The 20,801-nt window shown below is 35.3% G+C and overlaps 1 long non-coding RNA gene across 1 annotated transcript; it reads left to right on the forward strand.

Annotated features, from left to right (window-relative positions):
• The first annotated feature begins 4,769 nt into the window (after window positions 1-4,769).
• Window positions 4,770-5,175, forward strand: LOC119189490. The gene is made up of 2 exons (XR_005112439.1): window positions 4,770-4,828; window positions 4,954-5,175. It is a non-coding gene; the product is annotated as an uncharacterized LOC119189490 (long non-coding RNA).
• The last annotated feature ends 15,626 nt before the right edge of the window (window positions 5,176-20,801 follow it).

Genomic DNA, 20,801 nt, shown 5'->3' on the forward strand with positions numbered 1-20,801 from the left:
AACTGATCTATCTAATATTTTTCTCCTTAAAGGAAGAATACTAATCCCGGACATACCTAAATTATTTTATAGTTTTTTTGTTTCACAAATTGTCTACCTTAATATCAGAACGTTTACGCTGCCGCCAACCGAAGGAAACTATCCTACCATTTCCAAAGCTATTTAAAAATAGACTACACGCCCCTATGCAATCATACATTTCAAAACTAATCAACTCTGGATCTAGAAATTGATATTCAAAGCAATAAGATATGAGAGACATGCCTGCAATAGCATTCTATCTGTCCCGGCGTGTCCACTGAACACAAAATTGGATACGTGCCTTCTCGCGTTTGAGGTTTTCATGTTTTATTTTCAATAGTCGTATTGAGTCCGTATCGTAACTTTACAATATGCGTTATGTAAATCTTTGCTGGTCGATTGAAATATATTTGGAAGGTAATATTTTTGTTTGGTTGCTGCTGTTTTGTTTAATAAGCCTAATTAACTGGCCGCCATTTCCAATCGCTTCTTAGTCGTGTACTTCATTATTGGAGGTCGCGTCCCTGAAAGGCCTTCGTGGTTTGATGTATAAGATCTTTCCATTTTGTTCGATTTTCGGCTTCTTTTAAAGCAGTCGCAACAGACAATCCAGTGAGGGCAGTCTTGATGTACCGAATGGCTGGGTGTTCGGACGCGAGTTATTCCTTCTTCTACTTTGCCCACCACAAATAACTTATCAAGGATAACCTTAGGCAGATAACTGCCTAACGGCAGGCAATATGTCCGAAATAACAAAGAATGCTTTGGCAATAGATCAGTGATAGTCTAGCCCTTACGCGCAGTTGCTCGAAGATGGATTTGTGCGTTCTCATCGCGATCCATGGTAGACGGAGCCATGTCCAAAATACGATTGCTTTTTTCGATCTATCTCAAAAATAAACCAATCGCAACAAAGGTTTTTTAAAATGTTTACAAATTAGTTATTTTGATTGGTTCATTCTCGGATTGGATTAAAATTTTAGATTGGGATCATTTATTGAAAACATGTTGTTAGTCAATATCACTGAAACTAAAATTAAGTTCAGATATTGAAGTTGCTTTGATATTGCAAATAAGATTACTAAAGCTCTAATAAATCTTCTTTCTTAATAAATACATCTATATTACTCTAAGTAAAATCTGAACTAAATTTCCAAGGGTGACCACGATATAACCATCAAGATAACCTGTTTATTTATCCATAAATAGTATATTACTCTGCAGTAAAACTAGATAAATCAAACCAAAAACTATACAACCCCAGTAAAACGAAGCAAAAATGTTAAAACAACCACGAAGCAAGTATTTTAAATGCATTCTGTCTATTGTAAAGTTATAAAGGCGGGTCATTGTTTCCACGCGAATGGGGCCCGCAGTGTATTCGCAACGGTAAGCACTCTAGATACCGACATGATAATCTATAATAAATAAAATAATGTCGCAGCGGTCAAACATTTCAATTAAAACTTGATCTTCTAGAGTAGGGTGACTATGCTTATTTAGTGAAGGAATACTTACTGTCAGCCGTATTAACACTGAACTGAATTCCTCCTAGTCGAGTTTCGGCCACGGCGGCCAATCTCAACGGAGATCAGCCAGGTGCGCAGGATATATTATAGTGCACAAGTGCGTGCGCAAAACACAGGTGCACTCTCTGTTCCTTTACTCTCATAGTACGGTGAGACGGCAATCCTACATGACCGGAGAGAGATCAGGCGCAGGACCAACAGCTTTACGTGCTTTCCGAGGCACGGGGGTATCCATACCGCCAACTTCCTGACTCCGAGCTGCGACTGAGTAATTTTTAAGATGGCAAAACCCAGTCACAATTATTTTGGCTCGACCTGGGATTCGAACCCAGGACCTCAGCGCGGTAGTCGTACTTGTACCATGTACAATTACAACTGCGTCACCGAGGCAGTCAATACTATAAGGATTTTCATACGTATTAACAAACAATACTATAAGGATCCACAGTGTACCCGAACGTATAGTGTCAATTTCATAGTTTTATTGGCTTTAACATTCAACTGAAGTAAAATTATATCGCGTTCGCCAATCGCAGTGCCTTATGCAACCCAGTCACAATTATTTTTGGCCAGACCCGGGATTCGAATCCAATACCTGAACGCGGTAATTATATTAATACCGCGTACGCATTACAACGCCATTGCGTCAATTCTAGTAATGATAGACTTAATATAAGTCAATTGTCGTGATTTGTTTAAAGTATAGAAAAGTTAACAGTCAACATATTCATCGAATTAATTAACAATTGATTTTTTATACATACACAAAACATTATCCCATTTCACCTGATGGTAAGTAGAGTGGGGTCCAATAGATGTCGGCTGACGAGAGAAGAATACCCTTCGGCAGTCGACACAATTATGCCGGCCTATTGGATCTGGATATACACATACTTACGCGGGCCACTATGGCAGGTTTTAACACCTTGTGTACTGTGGAAAATTGTATTCAATATCGTAATTAATGTAATCAAGTTACAATTTCGTCTTTACTAAGTTACAAACCCAATCCTATTAACCATGTGTTACAATTTAGGGTACAGAACTAAAATTGATGGCTTTGTTCGCCGCTCGGCTCATATGAAAATCTTTTCAAGAATTATTTTTCATTAAATATACTTAATAATTATCATTATCGTCCATACATATTATAAAACAAAGGTCCCCACAGCATATGTCTATAAACAATAAACTCAAAAACTATTCAGATGAAGTTTGACTTAGATAGTTTGAGACCGTTGGAGGGACAAGGTCTATTTTTGTCAAAAAAAAATATATAGTGGTCCTTTTATTCCCAAAAAACTCTTTCACGTAAGCAAAGCCGCGAGAAAAAGGTAGTTTTAAGTGTGACGCTCATTTTCTGTGAGCTAAAATATAGGTTTCTTAATTACATTTAATTTTAACAAATATACTATTTCTGCCTCGTAATAATATTGATATAATAATGGCGGCGATAGCCTAGTTGGGTGTGGAACGGACTGCCGAGACGAATGTCCGCAGGTTCAAATCCCAAAGGCTCTCACGCTCAAACCTCTGACTTTTCTAAAAAAATCATGTGTGTATTCTTTGTGAATTTATCGTTCGCTTTAACAGTGAAGGAAAACATCGTGAGGAAACCTGCACATCTGAGAAGTTCTCTATAGAAATTTCGAAGGTGTGTGAAGTCTACCAATCCCTCTCAGTAGTAGAGGAGACCCGTGCTCAGCAGTGGGCAAGTATATAATACAGGGCTGATATTATTAATATTATTATAATAATATTGAAACATTAAATGAGCCATTTATTGTCGTTTAATTACCATACGGCTGTCAGCAGCTATTTGAGAGCTATCTTTTAGGTATATAATAAAGGCTATTTTTGTTCTTTTTCTACAACTCGATCGTACATACGCAACAAACTTTATTATCCCAATATAGGACCCAACTAAAACGTCAACCCTCAAAATGAGTTAAAACGGAAGACATTTTTAATTCGCCCCTCGCCTTACCTTGGCTTACGCTATTTGCTTCAACTCATTGTCCCACATTCCCCAGTTGTTATCTCGGAAACCAGATGTGAGTAAAATGTAAAACAGTAGTGCTTTTTACACAAATAACAACACGTGCAAAATAGGCGAAATGTGCGTGGGACATGCAAATTGTAACTTTACCGTTTGCTGTTTTCGTGGCTTTTGTGCGCACGAAATTCTTTGGTGGGAATGTTGGTGTAACTCTTATGGTTTGCCGTAGGGATCTTTGACCCGGCTTTACTAAACAAATTACATTGTTCAAATTACACCTTATTAAAGTGTGTTATGAGTGAAATTATCGCGACAAGTTGTACCTTTAGCATTCCTTTGTCTACTGTCGTAATGTTGTTTTATCAAACGCTAGTCGCCACAGGATCTTACTTAACATTCTAAATACAAAAATTTGAATGTTCGGAGTAAACGCACGCAGAAATCACTGAACAGATTTGGATGAAAGGACAATGCCCAAAACCAGGCTATCTTTGCGTCAGTCATGCGTCTTAACCAAATAACCATGTAAAATCATAATTTTAATTATTACTTCATTTGTATTTATTTCAGTCATGAGCAAATAGGGGTTTTAAAGATATGAAAAAAAGTTGTTTAATTGTTGCAAATCAAACACCGGATAATTTACTGCCAATATGGCGAATTGATACCAATTTATAACAAATTCCCCTTTTAAATGGAATAAAAAAGTTTATATGCACAATAAATGTGGTTGTACTTGAATCTATAATATATGGATTAAATATATTATTCATTAAACAAAAATATTGTTATAAAAAAAATATATTTTACTTAATAATTATGATCAAACTCCAAATAGCTGGTAAAAAAAAAAAAATATTAATCCTTCTAAAAACAAACAAATGGCGACTTGTACTTGCATTGACAGAAATACTAAAGTCAGCTAAAACATGTCTGGACTTTATTTTTAATTAAATGAATATATGGGTACTGATTTTTATTACACTGGCAACTGAAATTAATGACATTTTGACACTTTAGATTTGTCTGAATGAAAATATTTTTTAGTGTTATTCTTATGTATTTTAATGTTGAGTCGAGAAATTCACTGTTTAGAAACAAGGTGTATAGTATGTGTTCCGAACTTTGAGACGGAAGGCTTTTAGTTAGCAGCACAATGTCGTCTAGACCCTAGACCCAGGACAGTTAATCGAGACGGCATATCCCGGCGGCGTATTAACTGCACCATTGCGATGCCACAGCAACGACTAGTATATTTCTTAGACAAGCTATCCAGTTTGTAAGTTATGTAGATTATTATTAACCTACCCGCAATGTGGGAAAAATCTTGCAAAAACTAAAGAAAACAGTTTAACAATAATAATAATCTGAACATGTTTACTCAACTTCTATATTCTATTTTAGGTTTCAAGGCTGGAATTAATTTGTGCTGCCTGCTGGAGATCAGTTAATAGAGAGGGTCACAGACAACAGCAACATGACATGATCCGACCAGCACTGCAAGAAGTCATTCACTCACTTCGGCAGTATTATAAGCGTGTTGCGGCCACATCAAGTTCTTGTTTGTTTTCTGGGAAGCCAAATCTATCAAAAATACACATCTATATAAAAATATACATCGGATTTCGTATTTCTTGTTTTATTTTTCTTTTCCTATGATAAGTAACTATTAGCCTAATCAGGCTGTGAAGTTAGTTCCTGGGTTCCTGTTCGATTTCCAGGCCAAGCAAGATTTTATCTCGGTGTTTCTAACATGACTTGCCTGGGATCGGAATCCTCCAAAGGGGGTTGGCGTCAGGCATAAGGCCGGTCATAAAAACTAAGGTGAATCTGTTCTACAATATGTGTTGACTCCATATTGAAATGAGATAATGGTAGGTGAAAATAAAGATTAAGTTAATCCACGTAATAGAATAAGTCATAAGTCAGAAAAATATGTACTTACACAAAGGGTCGGGTAGTATATGCTCAGTGGAAAAACTAATATTCTGCTATACTATCTTAGAAGTTTTATTGGAGCTTCGTCTCATCAGATATGTTAATACCTATCAGTTTCTTATAAGGGCGATTAAAGCTAAGTGAAAAGAATGTCCAATAATTGTTTATAGCATTATCAAGTAGCTACTGCAATATTGAACTTAATTAGGCACGTAGGTAATTTCTACCGTACATTATTGCACTCCATACTTAACCTCAAAATAACCGAGTTATTAAAATTCTGATTACTCCGAACTCCCATCGAATATCCAATTGTTTTCAATTTGTATAAGATTTAGGATATATTCCCTATAGTTTAGTGAAGGTTTTGTACAGACGCAAGCGTAGCCCAACTTTCATACAAAAATGGGCATTCTCCTTTAGTTTACGGTTAGACCATATCCTTGAGTAACATTTTATATACTTTCATCGCGCTTATTTGCTCCCTTAGGAAATACTTTGACATTTTATGTTATTAGGAATTTGAAATAGATGCCGCAGTCCAATAGCCCTAAAGTCATTCAAGGCCTTTTGCAGCAAACTTCACGCAACCAGAGCCGCGAGAGCCTAGTTACAAATAAACATCATCAAATAATAAATATTTATTCAAAAGAAAACAGATCTAAATAAATGCAGCATCAACCCCACTAAATTCTGATTCATTTACGTCCGATATCTGTTTTATAGCACGATCAAAGCAATGAATCTCTCGAAAGGTCTGAGCGTTTTATGGTGACCCTACCGATACCCACGGCTAGCCGTAAGCCGCTGTATTTGATTCCATTTACCGAACGAATAACACCTTACTTATCTCCTAATGGATGTAGTTAAATTAGTTTCTTTTAGTTAAAGTTCGCGTAATGATATTTCGTGGTAGATCTCTTTACGACATAGCTATTGTTTTATTATTTCAGCCGCAAAGGAATGTGGTAACTTACTGTATTTAAAGGCTATTATAGTTATTTTGGTAGTGTAATTATGAGCTTTATGAAATAAGGAATATGTTTGAACATTGCTTAGTTGGGAATGGAATAAATTGCAGAGAACAAAGTATGTATATTCAAAACCTAAAGCAGATAACTCTGACTTTTGAAGTTATATTTGTATAATGAATTAACTGTAAATAGTCCATTGAAATGTTACATTTTTTAGGCCTTACCTTGCGTTTTTTAGAGGACGCAATTTTATTTTTTAGAAGTGTAGGGGGGGTCTGTGTTAAGCTAAAACCAAGTTTGTGGGGTCGCCACCCTTGTCCCACGGCCGCCATCTTGGTTTGAAATGGTTTTTACGATGTATCTCTTAAACTATTTATCTGACAAAAAAAAATTATAAACATTTTTTGTTGCAAATTAAATTCTCTACAACTTTGGTCTAGTAACTTTTGTCGTAGAACTATAAATAAAAAAAGTTATAAGCGAAAATGTTAAGAAATTCAATGTTAAGCAATGTCCATTGCAACGTCATCAGAACGTGTGTTTATAAGGTTCATAATACGTACAACACAAACCCGCGGTTGTCGGCTTGTACGCGAATTACTTGGATCCTGAATCGCTTTGGGACAGATGAAGCAATTGCTTAACATTTTTGCTTATAACTTTTTATTTATAGTTCTACGACAAAAGTTACTGGACCAAAGTTGTAGAGAATTTAATTTGCAACAAAAATGTTTATAATTTTTTTGTTAGATAAATAGTTTAAGAGATACATCGTAAAACCATTTCAACCCAAGATGGCGGCCGTGGGACAAGGGTGGCGACCCCACAAACTTGGCTGTAGCTTTACACTGACCCCCCCTACACTTCTAAAAAATAAAATTGCGTCCTCTAAAAAACGCAACCCCAAATGTAACTTTTCAATGGACTAAAAGGAAAACATTGTAAAGAAACGTTACTACTATGAATTCTAAATTTGAATTTCGAAGGTATTTGAAGTCTGTCTACCCACACCAGGCCACCGTGATGGACTAAGACTTAACGTTCTTAGTAGTAGAGGAAGCCTGAGCCTAAGGCTTAACCTTCTCAATAGTAAAGGAGGCTCGTGCCCAGCAGGGGGATATATAATACTTGACTGGTATTATTATTATTTTTTTGAATGGCCAGTGCATAATATTTCTATGTGGCGTTGCTTTTTATAGGCAATCGTCGTGTCGTATTGTATTGTATTGTATTATACGTGAAGGTGGATTATATTAGCATTTTCCACCAATAGACCTGAGATAATACAGAGATAAGACATTTACTTAAATTAAAAACTAATTACGAACTGAAACTTCGTGTAATGAGTTTTGAACAGAAGTAAAATACCTGTTTTATAGTTTTATTGTTAGAAAGACTACAGATGTTTAGTTAGTAAAGCCTTTTATTGGATAGTTGTGCGTATTATGAAGTTATATTTTATTAGCTTGGCAAAATTATGAAAATAGACCTTTATATATAATAGTGGGTTACAACTAAATATAAGATTTTTAACGTATACTGAGCTGGAAACCCTTCTACCACACATAATAATAAATCCGTTTCATACCTAAAATTGTTAACTGTATTTTTTAGTTTATTTATTTTTGTTTTTATGAAAAATAATTAATTAAAAGTTTTAAATAATTTGTTAAATGGTTTTAAATAATTTTTTTAAATAATTTTAAATAAATTGTTTATATGGTTTAAAATAAATGCTTTAAATGGTATTAAATAAATTACTTAAATGGTTTTAAATAAATTGTTTGAATGATTTTAAATCCGCGAGCACACATAATTCAACAATCTAATTATTCACGTATTTCATTCAATGTCCACCTTTGAGTTAACGCAGCTTAATCACCAGCTACTAATCAATAGTATCGGTGGCATTAACTTGGTTCACGCCAGTTAATTCGCTACAATATCAAATAATCCGCTTAATTGCGTACAATCAGTAATTAAAGCGTTTTGATCGGTTTAGGTGGCTCTGTTATAGATGCACTGTTTGAAGGTGTCCTATGGGAGTATAGTGCTAGGATTTGGGTCCTGGGGCGTGTTGTGTCTTGAAGTCTTCGGATTTTTTGTATATTCTGAGTCTTAACTCCCGGGAATTTGAGATTGACGAAACGTCTCGAACACCAGCGCTCGGGCATTATCTATTTGCGACAAGCAACTGTGCTCAAATGTGTTTTAGTTTCAAGCAGATTTTAGTGTAATTTTTTGTAGTATAAGACTCGTTAAGTCTGAGGTTGATGAGCGCAAGTTAATGCCATTTTATAAACATAAGCTTTTGCTCGCACTCGAGTGATGGAGTTTTCTGTGATAAGAGTGCTGCTATATATATTCACGAGATAGCAAGTAGCCTATAATCTTCCCAAAGCCTTAAACTATCTCCATACCAAATTTCATTTATAATTTATATAGGTATATTTTCAAAGATCAGGATGGTGTTACTATTGGCATAAAGCCTTATTAAATATCGCACTTACCAAATTTTAAAGAACATTAATTAATATGTGTAATAGTGATCGAAATTCGACAGTCGAATTTAATATATTTGTATAATATCATCATCATCAGTCAAATAAAGTTCACAGCTGAACATAGGCCTTCCCCAAAGATTTCCAGACGGACCTGTTGAACATTTTGTAATACATATTGTTCATAAATTTTATTTTTCTACATTTCTCTATATGAACTTAAATCGTACCAAATGTCACATTCTTCCGCGCGCAATGTGCTTAATAAGGATTGCAAAGTTTTGTTCACGTATTAATATAAAGATTTGATATAATCCAAAAAATAATATTGGCATAAAATACCCAGGCATAAATTAGTTTTCACTCCTATCCCAGTGACAACTCAATAATAGACGTTAATGAATGGCAATAGAACTGCTTATAGATTAATCTACACCGGTCATTATACAGGATGTTGTGACCAATTAATTTAATTGAAGGCACATTTCGGGCACGGTTCGGATTTGTGCCGGTAATAAGATTATACGTATGTCAATTTATCATGCCAGTCTGGTTGGTTTATAAATTGTGTACTTCAGTCGATACAAGAAATTAAATTTTAATTGGCTTAATTACTACAAGTGTAAAGTTTAATTTGCTGTGACAAAAAAGGGTTGTTCGATTTACAAAAAAATATTACCGATTCCTATATTTTTATTATCAAATATAAATGATAAAGTTTATAATGTGTGGATTGTTAGAATTAAACACATAAAATGGTGAGCAAATTTGGATAAAAATTGGCACAAAGATAGAAATTACCCTTAATCAACTACCACTTTTTTACACATGCTAATCTACAAGCAATACTTAGTGTTTGATTAATCGAACCGCATAAGTACATAGTTATCACTATGTTTGATTGAAGAAAGACAGCAAACAAGTACCTATTTGCTAAAGTAAGATAGATTTTAAAAGTATATCCGCCCGGATAGCGTCCACCGTATACAAAGTGTTAAAACACGCCATAGTGGCCCACGTAAGTTTGTCGCGTTCCGAAATCGGTTTGTGTATATCCAGTTCTAACAGGCCGGCATAATTGTGGCGACTGCCGAGAGGTAATCATCTCTCGTCAGTCGATATTCTATTGGACCCCATTCCACTTACCATCAGTGGTTATTTTACCGTTCTCGTATAAAAAAAAGAACAACAAATCTAGTATCTATTTTCTGTAGCTGATTTTTATAAAACTTTTGGTACACTTATATTGTAATATTACTTTTAAATGTAGTCAATAGTAAATAACTAATACTAAATGAAAAACAAATAAAAGCTATTGTGAGTACATAAAACTCTGATACTAACCATGACTGTTACATAATTTGTTCCGTGCGTAAAGTTTACACCAACGCCATCTCTTATTCGATCCCCGTAACAAGCCATAAAACAAGGCAATTAATTTGTATTCAAATGTGCCCCGAATTCAGACGTACGACACAAGATACCAGCCTAATGAATTGTAACGTTAACTTATCGGAACAAACCGTACTGAATTCTAAAACGTTTTGAATAGTGAATCGATAGGTGTATTTACTCGGTTTCGAACAGGCATAATAGGTTATTGGGCTTATTTTTATTTATAACTTTTATAAAATAGATACGTCGATAAATTCTATAACAGAAGAAATCATTGAAATGTAGTGAAAAATCTACAATTTATAAGCCATTAAAATTAGGTAATAGGGGTGAGTGTCAAAAACAAAAAAAGGACGAAATACTTGCGTGTGACGTCAGCGGGCATTACGATTCCTGAAAGAAAGAGATGGAGCGATATTCCTACTCCATTCCCGTTCCTGCACGTAGGAATATTTGAAATATGAATTACTGCCTCATTTCGTATTGTATTTTAATGCTGTTTTCACAAAAGGATATTTTTGTAGGTACTAATTGCTGTTATGTATTAAAAAATGCACAAAACAAACATACCCATTGTGTGGGAGAGAGATGATCCCTATAATATATTTGGACATAGGTGTAGTGGCGTCACTTTGCTGTGTCCGCATATAAACCCTAAAAATTGGTTTAGAAGGAATTATTAAAGGTTTGGCGGTACAGTTAGTGCATATACCGCCATCTTGTCAACATCGCCGGAACTGCAAGAGGGGCCGCGGCCGGTCAGGCGCAACATCTGCCTGACTGGGAGTCTTCCCCTTCCATAGAGGAACGTAACCATCTGTTCCTCTACAGCGGCTTCAACCTTTACGCCGCTAAAAAGGCATGAATTAATTCGCCTATCTATGGCTCAAACTAACCACCGCTTTGTCTATGTCTAGTTATTTGTTTTGTTGTTCATGTACTAGATAACGTTAAGTAACAATTAAACACCGTTGTATTCGTGTTGTCATAACCTATAAGTTTTTAATTTGGTCACTTTACATATTATTGTCTATATTATTATTTACTTAAGAAACCTCATTAATCTTCTGGCAAAATAACTATAATCTGAGCACTATTTTATTTAGATTATTGGATTGTCATAAATATATGCTACCTATAAGTTTTTAATATTGTTCTCTTTGTCCCATATTATCATCTACTTTAGAAACCTCATTAATCCTCTAGCAAAATAACTATAATCTTCCTCATCCCCATATCTAGATTGTCTTTTAAAAGTCACAAAAACTTTATCCATTGAATCAATCAAAGTCCCAACCCGAAACTCTCAAACAAGCGTTCAATTATCTTCGACTGGAAACTAATTAAGATGAACAATTTCAGAAATAACTAAAGATAAATGTAAAATGAATGTTGACGTAGCCGAGTTTCGCAAAGTTTTGTGACAATCGACTTGTCTGGGCCTAACTTGTAATTTAATTAGGTATTTGTGTATAATTTTCATTAGTAAAGAGAAATGACTTTAATAGCTTAATGAATAAGAACTTAAGTCCTGTGTGTTGGTCACGGATCTTCTCTACTACGTGAGAGTTTAGGCCTCAGTCGACCACGCTGGCCCAGTGCAGGTTAAAAGACTTCATAAACCTTCAAGATTCTTGTGAGAAATTCTTACGCAACTTTTTTTCTTTATATCTATTTACCCAAAAACAGCTGAACCATTTGCAAGATTTTATTCCCTAATACGATTCTCACATAGTAATTTAAGCTATAAATAAATCAAGTAAAGGAAAAGCGAACAAATCTGCTATAACTTATAACGTAAATAAGAACCTAGTAAAACCGCCGTCAAACTCAATACTAGCGGAAGGCAAAAAACTTTATATTCTCATATAATCCAGCCAATTTCACCATATTAGCCATTCCATTCGCCATAAATGTCGGCAGTCTTAACATAAAATTACTGTTTAATTAGTTGGCGCCAGCTTTTGTCCTATTTAAGGCTCAAGGGGAGAATCTTCTGATCCAATTTTGTTTGAACAGGTATGACTGAAAAATGTTTTAATGAATCCTTGTCGCTCTCTTAATAAAATAATGACCTATTCAAAAATAAATAATTTGTGGGAATCATCAAAAAACTAATTTCTGTATGCGACCTTTTTTTTAAGTTGCTATAAAATTGAACTTGTTAAAGGAAAGTCAAAAATGAAACCGATAGCATGAAATAAAGGAAAAATAAAAAAGGGTCGCAAACAGAAATGACTTTTTGGACGATTCCCACAAATTATAAATTTTGGAATAGGTCATTTGTTATTAAGAGAGCGTTGTAGTCAGTATAAGAAGTCGCTGTAACCAGGAATACTTTAGAATGCGACTTAATATTGATGAAAGAGTTTCTTTAGTATTGGTTCAATATATAATAAATTACCCTAGGATATATAAAATAGGCCTTTGCTAAAATATAAAAAGTCATCTAAAGTATTAATTGAAGAGTGTTCAAATAATATAACTGCTTAATACTATTGTAACATAATGTAATACTTGTAATGACTGTAATTTTAGATATTAAATAATATCATTGAACAATCTAATATTTGTACGCCTTAATGGTAAATCATAGAGCTCTTATTCATGTTGTAATATGTACCTATGTTTAACTAATATATGAATAATCATTTAGAATAAGAAGAATCAGAAGATTTTGAAGAAAAATTATATCATCATGGGTACCTGTTTTGTATTACAGTGTAGTGTGAGTAAACGCTAATTAAGAGTATAATATGGGGCGACTAATGGTGCTAATAAGAGGTAATCGAAAGAGTAATATCTTATACTGATTTATTTGAACAATGTGAAACAGACCCTAGGAAAAATAAAGTCTAGCCCACAATACACAATTATGTCAAAAAATTCTTACTTTCATATAGTTGAACATTTCAGAAAGGCTTCTCGAATTCCGTCCATTTTAACATACCTAAAAGTCTAGAACTAAACGGTTTCAACCTAATGACCTACATTTTTGAAGTGTTTGAAATTTTACCAACTTATTAAAATATTACGGCTAGCTTTTTCTAAATTAGGCATCTGTCTGAATTCTGGATCGTTGGTAAAATAAGCGAAATAATGATGTTAGTAATTAAATATTTGAAATAATAATGTATGAATACAAAATAATATATAATGGAGGAGTTTATGACTGAAACGTAAACGAAGAACCCGCTGAATAGACTTGGATAAAATGTAACACAAGTGTTATTTTTTTCTAATAATTAACATAAACTTCTTTTTATTCGAATTGATTATGGAGTACTATTATTCTGAAAATGTATTTAAGGTAAATAACCATAAACAATAGACTGCTTTCAATAAGTCGATCTGGAAATCTTTGGGGGAGGGTGTTCAACAGTGGGCATGCTGCGGCTGATAGTGATGATGATGACGAATGTGCTGCCGCGGTGCAATGCTGAGGTCTCGGGCTCAAAACCCAGGTCGGGCCAAATTGATATTGGGTTTTTCTATTCACATCAGCCCGGGGTTTGGTATTTGTGGCCGATATGGTGATAGGCTCGCCCCTTATCACATCATGGGGCGGGACATACGGCGGAAAGTGGGTGCACTAATTGCGGCTCTATCAATCTCTTCAAAGATAAAAGGCGTGATTGATTAACATTATTAATAACCTGACTGCCTCGGTGGCGTAGTTGTATTGCACGTCCGGTACAATAGCGCTCTGAGGTCCTGGGTTCGAATCCCGGGTCGGGCAAAGTGATATTTGAGTTTTTCTGCTCAGTATCAGCCCGGAGTCTGGAATTTGTGCCCGATATGGCGATAGGCTCGCCCCCTATCACATCATGGGACGGAACATACTTGGCGAAAAGTGGGTGTCCTAGTTGCGCCTCTGCATACCCCTTCGGGGATAAAATGCGTGATGTTATGTATGTATTAATAACCAGAAGCTTTTTTATACGTCCACGTCATAGTGACCCCACTGCACCTGATGGTAAGTGGAGTGGAGTCCTATGTCGACTGACGAGAGATGATTACCCCGCGGCAGTCGACACAATTATGCCGGCCTGTTCGAACCGGATATACAGTATACACAGACTGATTCCGGAACGCGACACTCTTACGTGGACCACTATGATGGGTTTTAACACCTTGTGTACGGTGTTTGCTATCCGGGCTGATATTAAACATATCCTACCACCAACGAAATCTAGAGGCATAATTAAGATTTTTAAATTTACGAATCACCACACAAAACTCTATTAAAATTTTAATAACGTCGTGTGCGTAAGAGCCGATAGAGGTAAACCGCACTGAACCTTCGAATGTCAGATATCTGACATTCTTGGTAAAGGCCGGGTTAAAAGTACCCAGAACCGGGAGGAAATGCATGAAAAGATTGATGAAGGTAGAGGAAGCGAGAGAAGTATGCCAGAATTGTGCAGAGTGCCAATCCACACTCTCTGCCTAGCCCTATAGGATAGAGGTGTGATCCTATGTATGTATATGTGTGTGCGTTGACCCTTAGCAATAAACAAACAAACGCACATTACATGTCACGAGTAGATAATATTCCAACTTTTTGACAATAAAACCGTTACAGCGCCATTGTTAAACATCAAGCATTACCACGAGACACGGAATATCATTTACCACAATTATTTATTATTTTGTAAATTTGTAGCGGTTTTGTTTGCGGTGAGTTCGCCGATTTGGTTGTTGAAAATATGACTTACTACCAAAATGTATACGTACAAGCTCTCCTGATGCCAAAGAAAAAGGTGAAATTTTCTGAAAGGGAGCCCACACACATATCACGCATTTGTCTCTGAAGGGGTATGCAGAGGCGCAACCAGGGCACCCACTTTTCGCCAAGTGTGTTCCTTCCTATGATGTGATAGGGGACGAGCCTATCGCCATATCGGGCACAAATTCCAGATTCCGGGCTAATACTGAGCAGAAAAAGAAAAGGAGCCCGACAAAACATATGGGTACCAATATGAATGCGGTCTTCAAGTTGTTCTCATGATAGATTCTACATAAAGAGACCCTTCTCTACACTTTAATTAATCATACTATCAATTTCATCTTGCTATACGCAAATCTTCAACTTCGAATTCCATATAGCAACATTAAATTAGCCAACCCTAACACTTTAAAACTAAATAAAGCCTTTAGTTTGAACCATGACAGCTTACAAAAAACCGTATAGGCGGACCAAATTCCCTGGCCACAAAGGCTGCGAACCAGTCAGCCGGCGTAAAGTGAACTTCCAAACGTAATTTCTCCCGCTAATAGGTAAACAAGGCGAATTTTGAAGCGAGGTCACGACGCCACAACACTGACACAGTATATTGGTAACAGATAGTTTGATATTTAAATTATAAAAGATCTACTCACACTGATTTCGACTATGATCATCTATTGCTATGGCCTTCAGCTCAAACGTCAAAAAGTTTTCCAGAGTAAAAATTACCCTATAGCATTAAAAGAAATTAATATCAGTTTAGTATTTCCTGAGATTAAAGCTTTTGTAATTAAAATTCCACTAAAATTGTTAATTCCTGCCTCGTGTAGTTTATATAATTTTAATTTGAAACCTTCACTACCTTACCTTCTCTACACTATTAGACAATTTAATAAAAAATATTTTAGTTGTTCAAATTTTTCAAAAACACTTAAAATTTATTTTTTAAATAAATTATTCATAATTGTTTGCGTGTTCCTGTCCGCAAAAGGTCTCAAGCGCCATAAAGGTAGGAATCAAATGCTCATGGCTGTATGCTCGAGAGAGGGCCGTAAAATATCTAAACTGATCCATTGTCATCCATTAATGTATGATACGCTTGAAGCTGAAAATAATTCAAAATCGACAATATATCTTTTCAACATGTTATTAATGATTGTCAAACAATGTTTACCGTAATACTTTTTTGATACTTAAATCGTGAAAACATTTTATTGGTATTTAAAATAATTTTCGTGAATCTATTATGTTTTGTCTCTGCACATCAGGTTGACCAACAATTCCTTTGGTATTAAGTTCACCTTTAAATAATCTGTATAAAGTGAAATAAATAAATCCTTTTTATGGACTATAATTTATCATCACACGGAATGTATCTTGAAGAAACAACACAAATAATTACACTCATTCTTCTCTCCTCATTAAAACCTCCTCATAAGTGTAACAAAAAATTGAACACTCTCAAACCTCTTTTCTTGTACATCGTGGCCACGAAACACGCTCCTCTGAGTAATTAGTTTGTCGAGGGAATTTTGTGGACATTTTTAGACCGGCCTCGTTCGTTAATGCGTCGAAATGCGTTTTCCCTGTCCATGTAATATGATATAGGCTTAAGACTTAAGCCTTAAGTTCACATCCGATCCACTTAGAAGTTTCTTGGATTGCTAATGTCTCGCAAATGGTGGATGTTGTGACCGCCTTAAACAGTGCTTTTAAATATTTTTTTTGGAATTATTTATTATGTACTTAATATTGTAAATACTGGCTGTCGTAGAATAATAAATTAATTAATCAAATGATTCTTAAGGGCTTATTAATATGAAGTAGATCTTCTGTCTTAGAGTGTAAAGTTCATGTTATTTTGATAACATGATAGGAGGTTTTTGGTTACTCTTCTGATGGCTTTCTGGCTTATTCGCGACGTATTGTTTAATATAATAACTGTCAAATAATTTTATTTGAACTAGTGAAACAAGCTCTTGGTGTTTCTCAGCAACAAGTTTTATTTATTTATTTTTATTTATTTTATTTATACATATATTATAACACCGTAACAGTTGAAACTAATGCGATGTAAAGTTGGTAGCGTCTGCGCGACGCCTAAAGAAATATTTGAAATCCGCCCAATCTCAATTTCTCTTTCTATAGTTAATTTCGTGAACTTTTTGCTCAGTACAATCAACTTCTGCCGCTTTATACCCAAAGTTGTAACAAAATAAAAGATTTCGCAAAAAATGTTTGAACTTCAAATTGACCTGACAAAGAAACCTATATAGTATATACATCGTAATTGAATATTTCAAAGACCGCTGCACATTTCGTGCCGCCACGAAGGAAAATAGCCCCTGTTTAAATTTATTAGATTTTGTACTTTACAACAACGATTTAAAGTTTATTGTCGATTAAAGTGGAATTAAGGAAGACGTGGAGGTAGTGGCCGATGTAGATGGGACATTGTTTGTATACTTTATTAATAACAATGAAATTCTTTTGTTTAGTTTTGTTATAGCGTCACTTGATGCGAAATATACTTCCAAAATATATACAAAGCATGTATTGCCCAAAGCAAAGTATATATCGTGAGGAACCTGCACATCTGTGAAGTTCTCTATAGGAATTTCGGAGGTGTATGAAGTCTACCAATCCGCACTATACCATCGTGGTGGACTAAGGCCTAATCCCTCTCAGTAGTAGAGGAGGCCCGTGCTCAGCAGTGGGCAAGTATATAATACAGGCTTGATATTATATGTATTGCCCACAGCAAAGGTTCAATCTGGTGATGGATATATTTTATATTCACCCGAATAGCGACCACCATACACAAGGGGATAGAATCCTCTATATTGACCCTTGTAAGTGTGTCGTGTTCCGGGATCAGCCTGTATTTACCCGCTTCCAACAAGCCGGCATGATTGTGTCGACTGTCGAGGGGTAATCATCTCTCGTCAGTCGACATTCTATTGGACCCCACTCCACTTACCATCAGGTGCAGTGGGATCACTTTGACGTGTACGTATAAGAAAACGAGTTTTAGTTTTAATAATAATAGTAGTGAAAAGAAATACTTTTTTTACTTATTAGTTGCAGTGGTTAAAAAGCAGCGATAGCCTAGTTGGGTGTGGAACGGACTGCCAAGACGAATGTCCGCAGGTTCAAATCCCAAGGGCACACACCTCTGACTTTTCTAAAAAATCATGTGTGTTTTGTTTGTGAATTTATCGTTCGCTTTAACGGTGAAGGAAAACATCGAGAGGAAACCTGCACATCTGAGAAGTTCTCTATAGGAATTTCGAAGGTGTGTGAAGTCTACCAATCCGCACTAGGCCAGCGTGGTGGCCTAAGGCCTAATTCCTCTCAGTGGTAGAGGAGACCCGTGCTCAACAGTGGGCAAGTATATAATACAGGGCTGATATTATTATTTATCATTGTTATTAGTTGCAGTGGGGACATTTTGACAAGCACATATGAAGAAAAATGTGTTTGAGATTTGAGTTTTAATAATAACAATAGTGAAGTGTAATAATTTCAAAAGAAAAAACTTCCAACCCAAACCTTGCTACATCCAGCTACATTAACTCTACAGCACGAGAATTAAATTTACTCAAAGACAGGATTTCCAACGTTTCCTACGTGCACATTCTTTGATGCATGCGGCATGCTGATACAGTTTACCATAATGTGCTCGATGCAATTGCATTAGCTGAGTTAAGACATTTAGCTCGCACGAAGGATTACATCAAGGTGAGTAGCAATTGTGTTTTAAAGTTCAAAATAGCATGGCAAATTATTTTGATGTTTATTAGTTTAATTCTATTAGGGTTTTTTTTATTATAGTACCGTAACGTAATTGCATCGGTAGTGTAGTATTACGAGTACAGTCAGCCACAAAAGTAGTTGAACAATTCCAAAATTTCAAAACACTTCTACTTTTTAATTTTTCTTTATATAAAACTAAGTAAAGTTTTTGAAGTTTATTTTAGAGAAGAAAAAACTATTGTTGATATGGACGGCTTTTGCGGCTGACTGTACAGTTTATCACATAAAATACCTTCATGTTGAGGGAGTCGCGAACAGCCTAGTCTACAATGAATTACGAATTTAATTTAAATAAATCTATCCATATTAAAAAAGTCTTCTTTTCTGTATGTATGTTACCGATTTTTTCAAAATCTACTGAACGGATTTTTATGAAATTTGGTATGTCGATAGTTTAAGACCCTGGTAAGGTTATAGACTACTATCTATCCCGGGAATCACCATCACGCGAGAGAAGCCACGATCAAAAGCTAGTATTATCTAAATATATGGAGAGAGCAATCGTCTGAATTTATTTATCAGTGTTGAATAAAACACGAGAAGCCACATTTCTAGATGTCTTGTAAATTTATGCTGTAAGCAAAAAAGTGATAAAAATATAATATTTAAAGAAGAGCCGCGGGAGGAACCGGAGCATTCGTTTTATTTCTGAAACGACAGCGTCTTAGGGTTGGCGGGCTGAATATAGTTTTTATATGCATTGCAGATTTTTTTTTACTACTACTATCACTGGGTAGAAAAGTAATTAATTTATTTGTTGAGTTGTAGATGAGTTGAGTTTATCACTTAGATGTAATATGAAGGAGAATAACGCATCAACGGACGCCCTTTCCCAATCTAGGGTTGTCAAGTTTAAAAAACACGAATTTAATTTCCCTCATTTGTTGATCGAACCAAAATCTTTACTAGTTTTACAGTATATTCTATCAATAACCCAAAGGAAATATAGTCTTATAACGCTAGTAAATGAAAGAAAGTCATAAACACATCGGTGTATTATTCTAACAATTTACAAATACCTTAAAAGCACATAAAGCTAAATACTACCCAAATCCACCGGAAAGCTTTCGCGAAACCACTCGAGAAAATGGATACCTGGTTAGACAACAATGCGGGCGCAGTACACAACCTTTATAACATAAAGCTCAAATCGTATTGATGCCTAACGTGTCAGTGGCGTGTCAGTGTGCTGTCAAAAAAAATGCAAAAAAAAGACAATTGTAGCGCCTTTATAACATAAAGCTCAAGTCATATAGATACGTAACGTGTCAGTGGCAGGTCAGTGTGCTGTCAAAAAAAAATTGAAAAAAAGAAATTTGTAGCGATCGTTGATGAGGCCCGTTTACGGCCGATTACAATAAATTGTCGTAATGTTCATCATTGATCTGATTTTGAGAATAAATCAAATAAAATAAGTCATTTGTAAACTAACCTTGTTCTGATTGGTCCGTTTTTTCGATGGATTATACAATCATTTGGGACCGTTTATTAAACACGGCCGCTAATCAATGCCATATTTTAACTTAATTCGGGTAGAGTATAGAAGAATAAAGGGTTTCAAGATACTGTGACCACATTCTGCGTAAATCATAGTTCAGACCATCAACAGCAAAAAAAAATTGTATCATTGTATAATGTGGGTGACTAATATAACTTTGGCTTTTTGGACGACAAACACAGTCCATCCCGTGACCATGAAGGTTGCAAATCTTCGAAACGTCGAGAGAAAATTATATAAAAACCGTGATCCGAAAAATAATTTTATTTCGAAGAATAGGATCTGAATTCTAGGAAATAAACAATAGTAATTGGCTGCAATAGTGGCGAAAGGTAAAATTTTCAAAACGGGATCCCGCCACAACACATAGATACTAATATGCATAAATGTGTTCCGCAAAT

This window comes from Manduca sexta, chromosome 16 (genome assembly GCF_014839805.1).
Source record: "Manduca sexta isolate Smith_Timp_Sample1 chromosome 16, JHU_Msex_v1.0, whole genome shotgun sequence".
Taxonomy (NCBI): domain Eukaryota; kingdom Metazoa; phylum Arthropoda; class Insecta; order Lepidoptera; family Sphingidae; genus Manduca; species Manduca sexta.